This window comes from Schistocerca serialis, chromosome 4 (genome assembly GCF_023864345.2).
Source record: "Schistocerca serialis cubense isolate TAMUIC-IGC-003099 chromosome 4, iqSchSeri2.2, whole genome shotgun sequence".
Classification (NCBI taxonomy): Eukaryota; Metazoa; Arthropoda; class Insecta; order Orthoptera; family Acrididae; genus Schistocerca; species Schistocerca serialis.
Genome location: NC_064641.1, coordinates 433,860,114 through 433,879,676, shown reverse-complemented (window position 1 = coordinate 433,879,676; position 19,563 = coordinate 433,860,114).

The window sequence follows — 19,563 nt, the reverse complement described above, 5'->3', positions numbered from 1 at the left end:
CTAATCACCTTAAGAGTTACTTCAAATAATGGATAAATTTGATTCACTGTCGGAAAAGGCTGTTCTTCATCGCTGTTGTTAATCAAAAAGAATTACATTCCAAACAAACGACAAAACTGGCCGCTGACTACTTCATAACCTAAAAGAAAAGCAGTCAAGATAAAGTTTCTGATATATATATATATATATATATATATATATATATATATATATATATATATATAGTAATATTGTCTAACTCAGTATATAGGGCAAAGGGGCTGTAACTTCCATAGCAAATTCAAAGAATGCGTCAATATACCACACTAATCTGTAAAAGGTTACCCTATAAAAGACACAGTTTTTATCTTCAGCAAATGACTCAACATAACCTACATCGACCTGCTGTGGAAAGGCATGTATGCTATTTACTAAAACCAGCTACGTAACTAAAAAAATCTCCACCTGAATATGATGGTTTGAACCGTCGAAACGCGTGGTGTCAAAATATACTCGTGACTGGCGCAGAGAAACAGGTTTATTCGTACTGTTCCAGTATGTAATGTCAATCTTCCCTTCTCTTGCAGTCGAATAAGAATGCCGCAGAGACTCTGGGCGTGACTATCGTACAGTTTTACAAAGCGTGAGGCAAAAGTAGTGCCGAGTGAGGTGACGCTGCGTGACGCAGTGGTAAGGCACGGGACTCATTTCATGGAGGACAGCGGTACAACTACTAGTTCGACCTTTAACGTTTAGGATTTCTGTCATTCGGTTAAGTCACTTAACTGGCAACAGCAAAATTCTACGGACAAGTGATCAGATTCTGTGTTATCCATTTACTAGGCAGGTAGCTACGGATACGGACACTTACACTTGGTGGAGAACATATCGCAACAATCCCATTAACAAAGGACGTCAATAAGCAGGAAACAATGAATGTTATACGCAGATATGTAGTACACTAAAGAACAAACAGAAATGGTGAAAGACAGACCAGTACAAGATGTAAATTGTACCAGTTAAAAGTGATGATCAAATACACCAGTGTCCAAAACTAAAGCAACAAACCGCTGTTTCCCTGTCCTGTTTAATTCACGATATAATCATACAAACTATCAACAGACTTCTGTACGATTGTGTTCTACACGGACGACGGCATTCCAGTCAACGGAAAACCACGCCAACGATGACGTCAGGGCACCTACCATAAGGAGCAGTGTATGTCGCATAGTCACACATCGACAGTCGCTGTGTACAATCATAGACGGTGCAGTATGGCACAAAGAAGACGCCTACCAGACTCTCTGCGGCGGAGGGCCATAGGTAGAATGGAAGCAAGCAGTAGAAAACTCATGTGGCCCGATGGCTTAACGTGAGTTATTTTGTTGTTTCTCGGATTGGGCGACAGTTAACACAGACCGAAACTGTATCCCAAAGACGAAGGCAGGACCGACCACGGGTGATATCAGAAAGGGACAACCGTTATTTGTCTGTAAGGGCTTGACGGTACGCCCTTAGTACTACGTAGCAACTGGCATCGGACCTCGCATGATCTATTGGATGCGTTGTAACGAGGCAAACTGTGTAGGGGATGGCCTCGAAAGAGTGGCTTTAATTGTCGGAGATCTGCTGTATGTGTGCCTCTGACGCTTTCTCACAGACGGGAATGTTAGAGTGGAGTCGTCAACATGCCACCTGAACAGTCCAAGAGTGGGCCAATATTCTTTTCACACATGAATCCCAATTTGGCCTGGAGAGTGATTCTCGACGGATTCGCATACTGGGGGGAATGTGAAACACGATTTCGAGACCCGAACATTGTGGAAAAGGACCGATATCGAGCAATATCGCTAAGAATGTGGGCAGGCACTAAGCTGACCAATCGAGTAGCTCTTCATGAAATTGTACGGGTGAATCGGAAAGGCTTAACTTTAGTCTGCTATCGTGACGCGGTCTTGTGACTTCAGTACGATTGTTGACAGGTGCTGTGAGTCCAGACTTCGTATTGATGGACCTTGACCTCGTACACCTCGCGTGGTTGATGTTTTCTTTGAAATGGGAGATACTGCACACATGGTGTTGTCTGCTCACTCTCCCGATCTGAGTCCTATAGAGCATATCTGGGATGCACTAGGGAGACGGGTTGTATCACATCAGCATCCGTCAAATACTCTCCGAGACTTGCGAGTAGGTCTGCAGGAACAATGAGCGTCATTGCCTCAACATGAGATTGGTGACACCATTCAGAGCATGCTACGTCGCACTTAGGCCTCTATTGCTGTCAGAGTTGGTCACGCAACATACTGAACACGTTAACTAGTTGTCGGAAAGTGTGTGCAAATCTGTTGGTTGAAAAAAAAAAAAAAAAAACAAGAACATTTTCGTCTACTGTTATGCATGTCGCTATTATTTACGTTCTGTATTCTTTACATTGTTTCTAATTTTCTATCACCTGCTTATACTATTTTGTGGCAAAATAAACTCAAACTTGCAAGATTTCCTTTTGTTGCTTTAATTTTGGGCAGCAGTGTATTTTCGCAAAGCACAAAGAAACGCCAAAACTTAGATATCTCCAAATACAAACCTAGACATATACAAGTGAATCATATAGCCATATCAAAATGGAATATGAAGGATATTATGAATGTTATAGAGATCAGAAATCGGAAATTTGATTTAGATCGTTATCTCGTTAAGGCAAAAAATACGATTTGTCCCATAAGAAAATCGACAAAGCGATCACCTATAATTAGAGCAGTGCCAATATTATAACAGAAGTAACACAAAAACTTAGAGGAAAAATTGAGACAACTAAAAAAGGCGACTGAAGCAGCAGAAAAAAGATTAGTTTTGACCAACAACAAAAGAAGGCACATAAAGTAAAACAAGAACAAACAGCCCAAAAATGGAGGGAACGCAGATGTCAAAAAAAAAGACCACTTAGAACAACTCAGTCAACAAAGAATAGGGACATAAATAATGCGGAAAATCAAAAGGACCTATGAGAATCTACGCCAAAAGTTATACTAGAAATTTGTATCAATATTTTAAACATGTACATACTGAGAGTCAAGTACCAAAGATTTGTTTCGAAGATATAAAGGCAAAGTAGGATTAAATAACCAGGAAATCTGTGAAATACTAGCTAAATTTTTGGCAGGCTCTTGTAAAATGTCCAGTTCCAACAGTTAAGCTGAAACTTCCAGCAAAACCAGAAAATCTTGAGGAAGATTTTCCACCAACAGGGACAGAAATTCATGAAGCCATAAAAACATTCAAAAACAACAAAGCACGTGGAGGACTCCATTACAGCACAATATTGAAACAGTCTGAAACAAAAGATTAATAAATGAACTACACTCGGTTTTGAGAACATTTATAAAACAAGAAAAGATGCCAAGAGCGTGGAAAATAGCAGTTCTCCACCAACTGCGTCAAAAGGACGCAACAAAATTTCACTTATTGTAGAACTGTGTCTACTCTGCCAGTGTTATACAAAACATTATCAAAAATTCTTCTGAATAAGAACCTAAGACAAACAGGTGGGGTCATCGTGATTTCAGAAGGAAAGATCTTGCACACAACAGTGTTAAAAGGAAATCTGTATGAGTATCATTTTTATTGGATTTAGAAAATATTCGATTCGGCAGACAGAGAATCAAGAAATAAAACTATCAGAATATTCTCTGTTTAGGCAAAGTTGGTAAACATATTTCGTGACACTCTAAGATATACGATACCTAAAGTTAAACTTGTGGGTTAAGTATCACAGTCATCGGATAAAAACATCGATGTTAGACAATGGACGGCTTACCACCTTCACGGTTTAACAGCGTTTTAGAAAAACTAGGAGATCGGTAAAACATTGTAAGAATTTGGAGCTAAAAATGACAAAAACTGGGACAATAATTCTGAGTTATGATGTCCTGCCTGGTTTTTGCAGAAGTTTTTGCAATACTTTCAGAAAATCTGATGGGAGCAATTAATCTTCTCGGAAAACGGCGAATAGAACTGATCTCATAATATAACTAAGAAAGATTCATAACAGACATACAAAATCTGGAAAAAAAGAACACATTGCAGAAATAAATAACATAGAGCGAATTCGTATATTCAAATATGTTGGAGGAACTATACAGTAGAATGGACCGGAAAAATTTGCAATAGAAGTGACAGTTAATAAAATAAAAAGAGCATAAGGTTATAAAAAGGATATGTTCAACAAGAAATGCACAATTAGAAAAAGAAAAGTAAAACACTCTACCACTTCGGTGAGACCAGATCGTTTATATACAGGGTATTGTCAATATTTAACGATATGACAGGAAGCATCATTAGAAGCAAAGAGGCTAACAGCCATGGGGTCTACAATGTGTAACTTAAGACCTATGAGCTCCTTTTCAGTTGAAGAGACGTGTTTCACAGTAGCGAAGAGGCAGAATTACTCATAGCTCTGTAGGTATGCACCCTAGACACCATGTTTACTGGATTTTTTTTTTTTTGTCTGTACTACTACCTCTCAAAACTTGCAATAGAAGACATTTCTTTATCAGTATCGAAAGTGAAGAAGTGCTCATAGCTTTTAAGATATGTTTTTTCGAGCCGAAGTTTACTGCATTTGTTTACTGCGCATGATCGTTTCTGTCATATGCCTGAAAATTGGTGATTTCTCACTGGACACCATATACATGAGAATTTTTAATGCTAAACTGAAATATTGAATAGCAGTACATGAAAGACGGATTATTGCAAAAATAATGGGTGCGATAGAAACTATAGGTAGTTGGTAAACGAGTAGTAACAGGGGGGCCTACGAAACTATGGCGAAAATATCGGAAGTAAAGACAAAGTAAAGATTAAACTTCTTTGGAAACATATAAGGAGTGATAGAGAAGAGGTTAACGAAACAAATATTCTTGTATTTGTGCAAAAATAAGTTGACAACAACACAGATAAAGAAAGCAATAGAAAGAAATATTTAAGATTCGGAAATAACAGAAAGAAACATTTTTAAAAATAAAATACTGAATTTAAAACACGGTCAAGCCAATAGAAGTAAGCAGTAAGAAAGGAAAAGACAACATGTGGAGAAGATGAAGGAGTTCTGGAAAAATAGGAAACAGGGAAGAAGACGAAATGAAGTTGTTAGGTGATCGTAGTAGGTCAACAGGAAGATGAAAAAAGTTTCTGTCCGACTGCTGCTGTAAAATGGTGACCAGACCGCTATCTGCTTATGGTGATATATCCTGAAAGTCAGAGATAATCTTGCCATACTTTGCAAGGTAGCTGTCCCTCAGTAAGCAGTGCCATCAAGCTATAACGCCTTGCCCAGGCTGTGCAACGAGGCTAATGTTATAGCTACATTAAGTGTTTCGTATTGATGCTTTACTTATAGTAACTGACGACAGTAGGTCAACGGCAGGGCAGTTCTTCTAGTACAAAAGAATCATTTAACTACTGATTACGTGCTGCTGAATAACCAATACCAGTACCATTTAATACCACTACTCTCGAAGCCTCGGGACATCTCACAACAACCGGCGGCTACCTGGGACGTTTTTCATCGACACTTGAGTAACTGCTTTCATTTTCTGATAGCAATAATCGCAGAAATCAATGTGGGACTTAACGAAGAACGTTTCCATTAGGCCAATGTGGCGTAGTTTGGCGTTAATGGGGTATGGCTGCAGACGACCGACGCGAGTGCCTTTGCTGACAGCACAACATCGCTCGTGACCATGTCGGCTGAACCCTAGACGACCGGAAAACCGTGGCCTAATCAGATGAGTCCAGGTTTCAGCTTGTAAAAGCTGATGGTATGTTTCGAGATTGTCGCAAACCCCACGAAGCAATGGAACCAAGCTGTCAACATGGTACTGCTCAAGCTGATGGTGGCTCTGTATTGTTGTGAGCTTTTGTTCCAAGGAATGGACGGCGTCCTCTGGTCCACTTGAACCGATGATTAACTTGAAATGGTTCTGTTCGGCCACTTGTAGAACACTTGCCGTTATTCATGGTCTTTACTTTCCCAAAAAACGAAGGAATGTTCACCGGGCCACAATTGTACCCGATTATTTTGAAGAATATTCTGGACGATTCGAGCGAATGATGTGTCCATCCAGGTCGTCCAACATGAATCTCATATAACATTTATGGGACACAGTCGAGCAATCAGTTGATGCACAAAATTCTGCACCGGCAATAGTTCGGCTGTTATAAACGTCTATAGAGACAGCATGGCTCAATTTTTCTGCAGATGACTTCCAAATACTTGTTGAGTGAGTGCCGCATCGAGATGCTGCACTACGCCAAGGAAGGGGAGGTCCGACAGGATATCAGGAGGTACCTCATCATATTTGACCTCCCAGTCTATAATCAAAAAAACTGCGTGTCATTCTTTTCCTTGGATTAGGATTAACTGCTATCTTGTACCTCTTACAAGCAATACATGTGTGTATAAATGAAATACATGTGTGTATAAATATATAATGTGAAAATTAAGGGCCACCTAACACTCCCTTAGGTTACGTCAGAAGTTACTTTTAGACTTGACGGTTTGGCCCTTTAAATAGAACATATGGACGATTATATGGTAGAAACTTCTCTATACGGTTACTAAGCTGGTCAAGTGTAAAATGTTGTTCTGTTCACTATGGGAAGGAGTAACCGTATCCACTATCTTCCAAAAGTAATGGCGTGTACCTGGCTGTCATTGCTCGTCGCCTTTTAGATCTCAAGGACGAAAACAGCTAGCGACATTTCGCAAGATGGCTGTTAGTACAATCCAGGCGCATTCGTAAAGAATAAATTTCGATGTTGTAGAAGATAACATGCATAAAATGCATTTCATAATTCTACAACAGATTTTCGTTTGCAATATTGGTCTACACACACATATATCAGCTCAATAACCATTCTTAGAGAATGTACCTATTTGAAATAGCTTGGAACGATCGATGTTCCAGCGAGGTGCCAGAACTGCTGCTAGAGAGGAAGCAAGTTCCTTTTCCTAGTTTACGTAGATTTGTACACGTGTCACACGGCCTTAACTGCATGATTCTCCATCTCAGTGTGTGTCTGTATACATGGTTATTTCTCATTTTCTGCCTTTATGTCAGAAGAAAACAACCTACGGTTGTCCGACACACCGGTAATAAGAATTTTATATTTGATATCGCTGGGCGATTTTCATACTGGAGTGCTTCAGTTCAGTTCCGTTCCAATGAACTTTTGTTTGTCGTAACGTTTTGGCTTACGGTAAATGTAGGATGAAAGTTTACTTGATTACGTAGCCTTCCCTTTGACACAGTATGGCAGGAAACACATGTATCATGATACAGCAGCTGTAACCTCATAAGCCCAGCCTTATATGCATTTCATAATTCTACAACAGATTTTCGTTTGCAATATTGGTCTACACACACATATATCAGCTCAATAACCATTCTTAGAGAATGTACCTATTTGAAATAGCTTGGAACGATCGATGTTCCAGCGAGGTGCCAGAACTGCTGCTAGAGAGGAAGCAAGTTCCTTTTCCTAGTTTACGTAGATTTGTACACGTGTCACACGGCCTTAACTGCATGATTCTCCATCTCAGTGTGTGTCTGTATACATGGTTATTTCTCATTTTCTGCCTTTATGTCAGAAGAAAACAACCTACGGTTGTCCGACACACCGGTAATAAGAATTTTATATTTGATATCGCTGGGCGATTTTCATACTGGAGTGCTTCAGTTCAGTTCCGTTCCAATGAACTTTTGTTTGTCGTAACGTTTTGGCTTACGGTAAATGTAGGATGAAAGTTTACTTGATTACGTAGCCTTCCCTTTGACACAGTATGGCAGGAAACACATGTATCATGATACAGCAGCTGTAACCTCATAAGCCCAGCCTTATATGCATTTCATAATTCTACAACAGATTTTCGTTTGCAATATTGGTCTACACACACATATATCAGCTCAATAACCATTCTTAGAGAATGTACCTATTTGAAATAGCTTGGAACGATCGATGTTCCAGCGAGGTGCCAGAACTGCTGCTAGAGAGGAAGCAAGTTCCTTTTCCTAGTTTACGTAGATTTGTACACGTGTCACACGGCCTTAACTGCATGATTCTCCATCTCAGTGTGTGTCTGTATACATGGTTATTTCTCATTTTCTGCCTTTATGTCAGAAGAAAACAACCTACGGTTGTCCGACACACCGGTAATAAGAATTTTATATTTGATATCGCTGGGCGATTTTCATACTGGAGTGCTTCAGTTCAGTTCCGTTCCAATGAACTTTTGTTTGTCGTAACGTTTTGGCTTACGGTAAATGTAGGATGAAAGTTTACTTGATTACGTAGCCTTCCCTTTGACACAGTATGGCAGGAAACACATGTATCATGATACAGCAGCTGTAACCTCATAAGCCCAGCCTTATATTACTGTGAGCGCTGTTAACATTTAATAGTTTACTACAATAACTAGAAAGCTGTGTTAGCAATAACCAACTCACGTAGGCAACAGGGTCACGATTATCTGATGAAATGTTGTTGTTTCCGAAGCAGAAGTCCTTCAAGTTGTAGGCGGCTTCTGTCTGCTGTTCCACAGTAGGCAGTTGCAGACTGGGACCCACCACACCTGCAAAGTCTTCGTTCAGACTGGGGATGAGCTCCGAGATCTCAAGTACGCCGCATCCTGTTACAGAAGTACAATTAAGCAGTAGAGCGAAACACTGAAATGGTTGTGTATAGGATAGCACAGCAATCAAACATATTTCAAAGTTAAAGGAAATGAATTTCGGCACCTATTACAGAATCTGAAAGAAATATTTTTTTAACCATTAACTGCCATTTATTACGTTTGTTTGACAATGGTGTGGTACTAAAAGTATGCAAGATATTAATTATGTTTTTTAATTACCTTTCAGAATTTTTTAATGCTTTGGTAGCAGCAAATGTGCATATCTCCGGGAAGACCAGTCTTTGTGCAAAAGAAAGCGAAGGTAATAATCTTATGGAATTAGTGAACTGGAGTCTCTCGGTGTTGTTTAACAGAGAAAGTCGCGAGCTCTATATCTTCTTATCTCGAGTTTTCTACTGAAAATATCGTGCTTGTACTCTTATTAACTTTACTATTACAGAGATCGCCTAAACTTTATTTTTTTTATTGGTCCTGTGCGCAACAAATAACTTAATTGGTCTTTCTGCTGCCACTGCTTGATCTGCTGCATTCCACTATTTAACAAAAACATAAAAAACCTATTATTCATGCTGAGTGCAATGCATGTTCTGTATGGCCGCTCCTGCTGTTGCTGCTGCTGCTTACTACAACTACATATAATTCAAGAGAAAGGGTTTGGTCATATTTAAATTCGATAAATTATAACCCAAAAACGTAACTCTTTTTTTCCAAAACTATATTCTGAAAGCGATTCTTTCTCATTCAATTAAAAAAAACGCTAGAAGTTCTTTGAACAATCGCTTCGCATGTAAATTTGTCTCCAGTGGCATTAAAGCAATATTACGAATTAATCAAACTCTTGAGACAGACTGAAAGACTTCTCAATTAAATACACAGTGGAACAATTCCCTGACAATTACAAAAGAAATCAATGACAAAAATCAATACTTCATCTATTCGCCTAGCAATGGTTTCCCTTAAGAATTCAACTCCTATCATTATCAAAATTACCATCTGCTGCTACACACATACACAAACCATTTCCTTTAAATTAATAAGCGCGCTGCAAATTATAAAAAATATGAACTCACTACCAAATCCTGTGTCGCTGATGGCGGACACAGCAGTACGACAGCTCGGCGACGACCCCACGCCCAACACACGTGCGCACCACAGCAGGCGGGCTCCTACACTGGCTTCAAAACTGCCACTAGTTAATCCGCGAGCTGCGAAGCGCGACAACAATATCTTAGCTTCCAGAGCTTGTGTATGCACACTGTAGCCAACCTTTAAATCTTAAGAGATTATTGCCTTAGCACAGTAATCCAACCTGAAACCGACCACAGACTCTAGATGGACTATTGCAAAGTCACCATGAAGTGGTCGGTATAGCATTACAGATCAAGAAAGCAGCATACAGAAGAAAGAAGCTTCATAATCCACGAGTCAACGTCAAGAATTTAGAGGTAGGTAAAAAAAGTATTGCTTACATCACATCGACTATCTCATAAGGGAAAATATTTTAGTAGGAAGCTTTTCTTGAGGTATGAAGCACCCTTCCGTATATGACGCACTGCACACACAAACTCTGTGGAACTTCAGACAATAGGAACACATAAATCGCGAGGTCTTCATCACTTATCACACATTAAAATTTTCAAGGAATAAGGCCCTAGGGGGTTTGCTGATCTTTAGTAAATATATGTTTGGCGAGCATCAGTGCCCCAGCCGTTACAGTATATTCTTCCGATTTTAATTTTCGGTACTGTTTCATAATCTTTGACTAACGTATTTATCAAATGGTTCAAATGGCTCTGAGCACTATGGGACGCAACTGCTGAGGTCATGAGTCCCCTAGAACTTAGAACTACTTAAACCTAACTAACCTAAGGACATCACAAACATCCATGCCCGAGGCAGGATTCGAACCTGCGACCGTAGTGGTCTTGCGGTTCCAAACTGCAGCGCCTTTAACCGCACGGCCACTTTGGCCGGCACGTATTTATCTATTAATCTTTTACTATCAATCTATCCTGTATGAAAGACCAAGAATGAATGATTTTGAATGATTTGTATTGTTTGAGAGAATGAGAATTTTGCAAAGGGACATTTCTGATTAGAGGATTATACCAGCTGTTGACATCTTTCGATTGTTCACTGAAACAATGAAATTTTCGTGACTTATTGGAAGGAAAATGCAAGAAATAACTATGTACGTTTTTTAGGGAGAAATAACATGAAATAACAGAAACTGTTGACATTATCTTCAGATAAAATATAGTGTACAAGCGGCTCTGAATTGAGAAGGTATATTTGATGGGCAATAGTATAATAAGGAAACATTCGAACTGACACTTGTTCTGATTTATGAGGTAGTTTGAAGAGTGATGATTTATGTGGATTTTTCGTGCTTATTAGTTTGCCAAGTAAGGCGTATTAGGATTCATGGACCACTCATGAATAGTGTGACACAATGAGGAAGCACTTTGCAGACATTTATAGAACAAGAGAAGGTAAGAAAGATACATTTCTAAACGAAGAAACCCACACTGGTATTCTCTGAAGGAAGAGATAGCTTATACACTTTTGCGTAAAATTTAAGTCACAGTAATGTTAAGGTCGAGTACACATTTACTTAAAATCTAAGTCACAGTAAAGTTAAGACATAGCTATGAGTCACGAAAGGAGTTCTGATACAAATACACAGTAAAGTGCTGAATTATGTGATGAATGAGTGCCAAGAATAATTTTTGCTCTGTGAAACTGTGGAATGGCAAGAATGATATTGTTGTTTCTCTTCTTATTGTTGTTAAGGTTGACTTTATTGCATTTCTTACAGGAAACGTGATCGCAACGGAAGTTTTCTCCATAGCAGAAACGAAAGCACTTCACGTGACGTAATTTTGTGTGGTAGACGATATTTTCAGATCGGAGCGTAGCACTCTTACCGTTAAGGATCGCGAGAAGAAAGACGTTCCAGAAACAATCGAACGTGACCAAAAAAAAAAAAAAAAGGAAAACACTCAGCTGTGACCTAAATAATTATGTCGTGCATTAAACAATTTCTTTTCTCTTTCCAGAGTGAAATGACTCTTACTCCAAGGGGCGAGAGTATCTGCCATATTTTATGAATGTGTAAATAGTAGTGTAAAATAAGTCAATTTAATATTTATCTTGTGTTTTTCTATTTCATGATTGTCATTTAGTGATGAATTGTCGATTCCGGCTCGAGGTTATTTGGAAGGTGATGAGATTTCTCTTGTCATGTTATAAATTTATTTCTTGTCTTCTTGATGAATAAAACATTTCTTTCAGTTTCTACTGGACCGATGGAGGGGTTTTGTGTGTTGTATTTTGTAAATAATCTTTTTTTTTTTTGTAAGTTGTAGGTTGTTTCTTTTTCTTGTTCTCTGTGATCGTCGTGAATTGATTTGGCAAGCCATTGGCTAGACTTTTTCTAAATGATTTTGTAACTTTTATTATTATAGCATCACTATGGAATTACTTTTCTATTTGTAGGATTATTTAAATATGTTATAACCAAAATGTACATAACAATTATTGTAAAAAGTATTGTTACAAATTAAAATAATATTTTTTGTGTGGTGCCACATTTGTAATGATTCGTGGTCACAATCAAAACTTTGCCGCTGTTATTGGCGAAACTAATTGTAAGAAAATTGTACGAAAATTAACTTGCCACTGTGTGCCACAAATCTGTGATTGATGTGGCGAGAAATTTACAGAAAATTGGCTTTGCCACCGTGTGGTGAGCCTCACATTATTCATGACTTGAGATATATGCCACAGATCTTTTTCTTGTTCTCTGTGATCGTCCAAGGTATGGCCAGTCAGATTCATACAAAGACTAGGGAGGCTGCCAAACAGAGACAATGAGGACTCCATATAAAAACGATTGAGACACTATACCACAGACGTTGACGTTTGACATCAGTAATATTGACAGCCATTACAGACTGATAATTATAAATTTCGTATAACTTAGTAATCAGAGTGCGAAAAAATTCTGACACGAAGTCGTAATTATTCACTAAATTTTGTACATTTTCATGAATTGATTTGGCAAGCCATTGGCTAGACTTTTTCTAAATGATTTTGTAACTTTTATTATTATAGCATCACTATGGAATTACTTTTCTATTTGTAGGATTATTTAAATATGTCATAACCAAAATGTACATAACAATTATTGTAAAAAGTATTGTAACAAATTAAAATAATATTTTTTGTGTGGTGCCACATTTGTAATGATTCGTGGTCACAATCAAAACTTTGCCACTGTGAACAAATTAAAATAATATTTTTTGTGTGGTGCCACATTTGTAATGATTCGTGGTCACAATCAAAACTTTGCCGCTGTTATTGGCGAAACTAATTGTAAGAAAATTGACTTGCCACTGTGTGCCACAAATCTGTGATTGCTGTGGCGAGAAATTTACAGAAAATTGGCTTTGCCACCGTGTGGTGAGCCTCACATTATTCATGACTTGAGATATATGCCACAGATCTGTAATTGCTGTGGAAATAGAGTTAAAAAATAACATTTAAATGAGCTCAGACCTCACATGCCTGTTGATATGCTATAATATCATTCCTTGCTCAATTTCTGTAATTAGGTTAGAGATATCGCATTTTAAAGGGAGAATCTATTTTCTATAGAATATGACATGTCCAGTATACAGAAATACTCGACTGAGACTTGTACAACATAAGTTTGAGTAGATACTTACGCAATAACGCAGTGACGTGTGGTTGTCAGTGGACACGAGGTCCCTGAGTCTACCAACACTGTCAAACTGTTTCATCCTGGGATAATGGACGTTACGTATGGTTGTCAGTGGACACGAGGTGTGTGAGTCTGCCTACGTTGTCAAATTGTCTCACCAGAGGCAAATTTGACTTCAGTGGTTGTCAGTGGATATGAAGTCCCTGAGTCTGCCTACACCCTAAATAAACTGATGATGGAAAACAGGTGTGGTTGTCAATGGATACGAAGTCCCTGAGTCTGCTTACACCGTAAATTAACTGCTGTTGGAATATTAGTGTCGTTGTCAGTGGATATGAAGTCCCTGAGTCTGCTGCACTTAAAACATGTATACCTGGTTTCTTTTGACCAGAGGGAACTGAGAGCATAAAAACATAAAATATCATGTGGTTAGACCACTACTGATTAATGTCATGGAAACGTAAGTGCCCAAATGAAGAAAATAAAATATTAATTTTTACTGTTTATTAGGTTATGTTAGCTTATTGGAGACTATTCAATGCTTAAGTAGTTACTGTTATACATCTGTTATAACTCATATGAACATTTTTATCTACTTATGTAAGAAACTTGTTATATTTCCTTTGATGTTTTCTTATTACATACATACTAGGCTAGCAACATTTTCATAGTATTTTTGTAAAAAGGAGCCATGTTTTCTCCATTCCAATCAATCACACAAGCAACATTTCTGCCATTTTGTATAAAATTTTGACATTTATATCTTGCCTATATGCCATGCAAGACAATTTTCGTGGTTTTGTAAAAAAAGTTTAATTAGAAGCTAAGCAAGAAATACTTTTAGTCATTGGATATAAATTGTAACATTTTTCTCGTTTTCTAGTTTTCCTTCGTTTTGTAAAAAAAAAATTGCTGTTTGTTCTTTGCCAATATGCTAGGCAAGAATCACACTGCAAAATTTTCAGAAATGAGGTTGGGGGTTATGAGAGTTGGAAATACTCTCTTAGGATTTAAAGGTTGGCTACAGTGCGCATACACAAGCTCTGGAAGCTAAGATATTGTTGTCGCGCTTCGCAGCTCGCGGATTAACTAGTGGCAGTTTTGAAGCCAGTGTAGGAGCCCGCCTGCTGTTGTGTGCACGTGTGTTGGGCGTGGGGTCGTCGCCGAGCTGCCGTGCTGCTGCGTCCGCCAGCAGCGACACAGGATTTGGTAGTGAGTTCATATTTTTTATAATTTGCAGCGCGCTTATTAATTTAAAGAAAATGGTTTGTGTATGTGCGTAGCAGCAGACGGTAATTTTGATAACGATAGGAGTTGAATTCTTAAGGGAAACCATTGTTAGGCGAATAGATGAAGTATTGATTTTTGTCATTGATTTCTTTTGTAATTGTCAGGGAATTGTTCCACTGTGTATTTAATTGAGAAGTCTTTCAGTCTGTCTCAAGAGTTTGATTAATTCGTAATATTGCTTTAATGCCACTGGAGACAGATTTACATGCGAAGCGATTGTTCAAAGAACTTCTGGGGTTTTTTTAATTGAATGAGAAAGAATCGCTTTCAGAATATAGTTTAGGAAAAAAAGAGTTACGTTTTTGGGTTATAATTTATCGAGTTTAGGTATGACCAAACCCTTTCTCTTGAATTATATGTAGTTGTAGTAAGCAGCAGCAGCAGCAACAGCAGGAGCCGCCATACAGAACATGCATTGCACTCAGCATGAATAATAGGTTTTTTATGTTTTTGTTAAATAGTGGAATGCAGCAGATCAAGCAGTGGCAGCAGAAAGACCAAGGAAGTTATTTGTTGCGCACAGGACCAATAAAAAATAAAGTTTAGGCGATCTCTGTAATAGTAAAGTTAACAAGAGTATAAGCACGATATTTTCAGTAGAAAACTCGAGATAAGAGGATATAGAGCGCGACTTTCAACATTGAAACGGGAAACGACTCGTCCACTCCTGCGCAATGTGTGACTTCTCCCGCTTAACTTTATCTGTCTGCGTAAAATTTGTGATTCATTAAGTGGAAATGTAGATGTTAACGCTCGAAGAAATTCTGTACTTTGGTCAACTTAAATACAACTGGGCTGTTTGTGTATAATAAAAGGAAATTTGTTGTAAGGCGTTGTTCCATCTCTAAGAATCACACTGGTAACACTGCTTCTGTTTCTTCTCTACTAACTAATGTAGATAAGTTATAGTGCAGTTGTACCTTCAGTGAAGTGCATTCCATCTCTTTATTTCTGTTTCAAGGACTATCTGATATAAATCTGATTATTGTCTATATATGAGTTATATTTTGAGCCCTTTACTGTCATTAATGACAAGAGCAGTGTCTATTTCAATAGGCTCTAAGGAATAATCTCATAATTTGAGAGGGGTACTTTTAGCGAACACTAATTACTTAGCGAATATTAATACGGATATAAAATCGATCAGACTGGATTACTGATTGGACGATGCTGTTGATGACATTTGTACTATATTATTATCTGTGGTTTAGTTAGAAGTAGTAAGTTTTTACGCATTAAAATCGTAGTCCAATGACTCAGCTATAAGCTCCATGATGCCTGCAACAATGCTGATTCACCTAATAATTCATTTAAGACATGGTAGACGTTCCGCATTTCCTGGTGTAAAAATAATGTATTGAAATTCCCGGTTACGTTTCCTACGTGAGTTTTATACTCGTCCAACACTGATCAATAGAGCACCGATAATGTAGCAGATGCGTTGTCAGCTAAAGCTGTTCAGATGAATCATGCGCAGAATACGTGCCAGACTCTGCAGAAGGAGTGCCTGTCATGACGGGTACCTTGCTGAAACGTCCGTCGATGTCCATCTGGATAGGGGAGTCAGTGAGGAAAGCGCCCTCCATGTCGGGCTCGATGTTTTGTGCCCATAGAACCCTTACAATGTGCGTCTTTTCCTAAAAACGATAACGAAATTGCAGTTCTCATATATTATAAAATCTTAAAGGAATAGCATTCCGTTGGACATCATGACTAGTCCCAATTATCTATTTGTATTCAGTAAACATAAGAGATATCTCAAAGCTCAGCATAGCAACAAATATTACTTATTTTTACTCACAGTATTACTGCTACAGTTTCATCATGGAGAACAAATCACTAGTGAGAAGGCGTTTGTTTGATAGTAGAGAGAGTTTATTGCATCTTATCATATCGGAACTTCCTGAAATTAAGATGGCGGATGAAGTTTTCCTCCATCAGGTCATTGGGTAACACTTGAGTTTCCGACTGCATTTAGTTTTTCTCTTTGCTGGTAGTAACTTCGTATCATTGTTGGTCGGAGTATAAGTAGATAAAGAAAAATAAGTATTACGCGACAGCTGATGTCGGAACACACAATGAGCTGTCATACATTGGTTATTAGATTATGTATAAGAAGCTAAGGAAACAGACTGTCCAACTCTATCCGTTAATAGATGTTGTGACTCCACATTGGGTTATCGTTGTTTGAAAGTCACTAACAGCTTCAATGTTTTACGTGTATTATAACGACGGCTTCCAATGTGCAATAAAAATAATCAGAAATACAAGTCTATTCCTTCTTTGTGATTTATTTTTTGTTTAAAGTAACTAACAACATATTATTTTTTGGTGACGTTTAAGAGTCTTTTACTTGTGGACTAAGTTGCATACATTAGATACCAGTATAGCTAAGGAGCTGTCGTATTCATTAAGTTTTTTTTATTTTGCAGTCTTTTTTCGAAGAATTCTACAGGCTTGAAAGGCACAAAAACTTAAAACTGACGAATGAAGTGCAGATTTGGACTGTGAACAGTGCCGTCCAATATGAATCTAGAATCTGGTAATCTTCCTTTTACCTCATTTGAATTTCTGGTCCCTGCACCAAGTCATAAACTAAACAGGGAAGGGCCAACTAATATATATTTGTCGTTGTAAGCAAATTTTCGGTTCGACCAAAAACAGTCATAAATCTCAGTGCCAAGCAATTGTAACTATAGAGGGGTTTAGGAGGGGACGTGCACCATACCCTAAAATGGTCTTTTTTTTTTAAAAAAAAAAAACAAAAAAAGAAAACACATAGACCTAACTCGAATTTTGCCCCTCCTCACAAATAACACATCCAACCAGTGTCAGATGAAGACAACCAGGAAATGAAATGCATATTCACTAGCAGCGAGTGTACTCAGGATATTAGCCATGACACGAAATTTTTAAAGTTCGTTTTCCGCCACGACTTCGTGCATCTTGTTGCAGTTCCAGTTGGTGCTATGTGTAGACGAATTTTCACTAGGCAAGGGCTGCACCTAAACGACACTGGGAAGAGAACATTTCTAGAACTGATTCTAGAAAGTACTGTGGGGGGTGGGGGTGGATCTCAGGCTATACGTTGTCAAATACCTGTTGTCACAAGTAGGAGAAGCAGGTTTTCGTTAGGATAAATCAGAACAATAGACCCCCTCCCCCCTCCTAAAGAATATCTTCAGCAATCTAGAAAATCCTGAAACACTCATTTTGAATACATGCCATAATACCAAATGTCACAAGTACCAGATGTCGTACAGAAAAAGATGCGATTGGAAAAAGTAACATGAGACAGTTGTCTGACTAAAGAATCTTTCGTCAAAACATGTAATCCATAAAAAGTTAAATACAACAATATGCAACTGAGCTTTAGTCTTTGAACTGCACAGTAGTTTGTGTTAGTGGGTGCTGGTCTAGAGACATCGACATCCAACATGTAGCACCGTCGTCGTAAAAGAACACAATTTAAATCAAGACATGCAGTATGTGAAGGCAAACACTTAGAAATATCGGCTATGGAATTTATATTGCTTGATACCACCAAGATATTAATCGTTTGTCGTGTGTATCGATACCCAGTGGTAATGTGTACTCTTCTTTCAATAAATTAACAAATGTTCTAGATAAAATCTCAACTAGAGAAATCAATATGTTTTTTCCAGAAACATAAACATAAACACAAATGTCACAGAAGAGCGTTACTACGATGACTGCATTAGTAATCGGTCATACGGCCACAAATATGGATAGGAAGAAGTGTAGTGTAACTGTAAAAGATACTGATATATCAGATCTTTTCTACCAAAAAATAACATTAAAATTAGGTATGAATAATGCCAATAAACACAATACAGCACTACCAAACGTCACAGAAGTTCACCCGATAAACTTGGATGACTAACACTCCTCGTAGAAAGTATATTGCGGAGACGTGGCTTTCCAGAATGAAATCTTCACTCTGCAGCGAAGTGTGCACTGATATGAAACTTCCTGGCAGATTGAAACTGAGTACCTGAACAAGTCTGGAACTCGAGACCTTTGCCTTATGCAGGCAAGTGTACTTCTAACTGATCTAACGAAGAGTGACTCACGACCCGTCCTTCACAGCTTTATTTCCGCCACTACCTCGTCTCCCATCTTCTAAACTTCACAGAAATGTTCCTGTGAAACTTGCAATACTAGCGCTCCCGGAAGACAGGATATAGCGAAGACATGGCTTAGCCACGTCCTGCGAGATGTTTCCAGAACGAAATTTTCACCCTACACCGGAGTGAACACTGATATGAAACTTTCTGGCAGATTAATAAAGCTGTGAGGAGGGGTCATGAATCGTGCTTGCGTAGCTCCATTGGTAGCGCACACGTCTATGAAAAGATCACGAATTCGAGTCTGAGTCTGGATCTGGCACATAGTTTTAATCTTCCAGGAAGATTCATATCAGCGCACACTCTAATTCAGAGTAAAAATTTCGTTCTAGATATAACCTCGATTGCCTCTCTGACGGTGAATTCCACTGAGTTCAATGTCACCTAAAATTGGTAAGAGAATATAATGACATTTGACGCTATGATTTACCGAAACCCCGTCGGTATCCGACTAAAGGACTTCATTACGAGTGATCTGGGAATCAGATTCATTGTTAAATTAAGAAGACATTTCCCAAGCAGGTCAGCTGTTCTGATTCAGTACAGGAAGTAGGAAGGAGCAGTGGATAGGACGTAGTTCAGATATTAGCTTACCATAATCCATGAAACAGGACATTTATTAACACGACGTATATTCTCCTAAAGTTCAGCAGTCATTTAACGATGAACAATGAAAAACAGCTTAATAATATGATTCATTAGTGAGAAAGAGTGCTCTCTGAAATAAT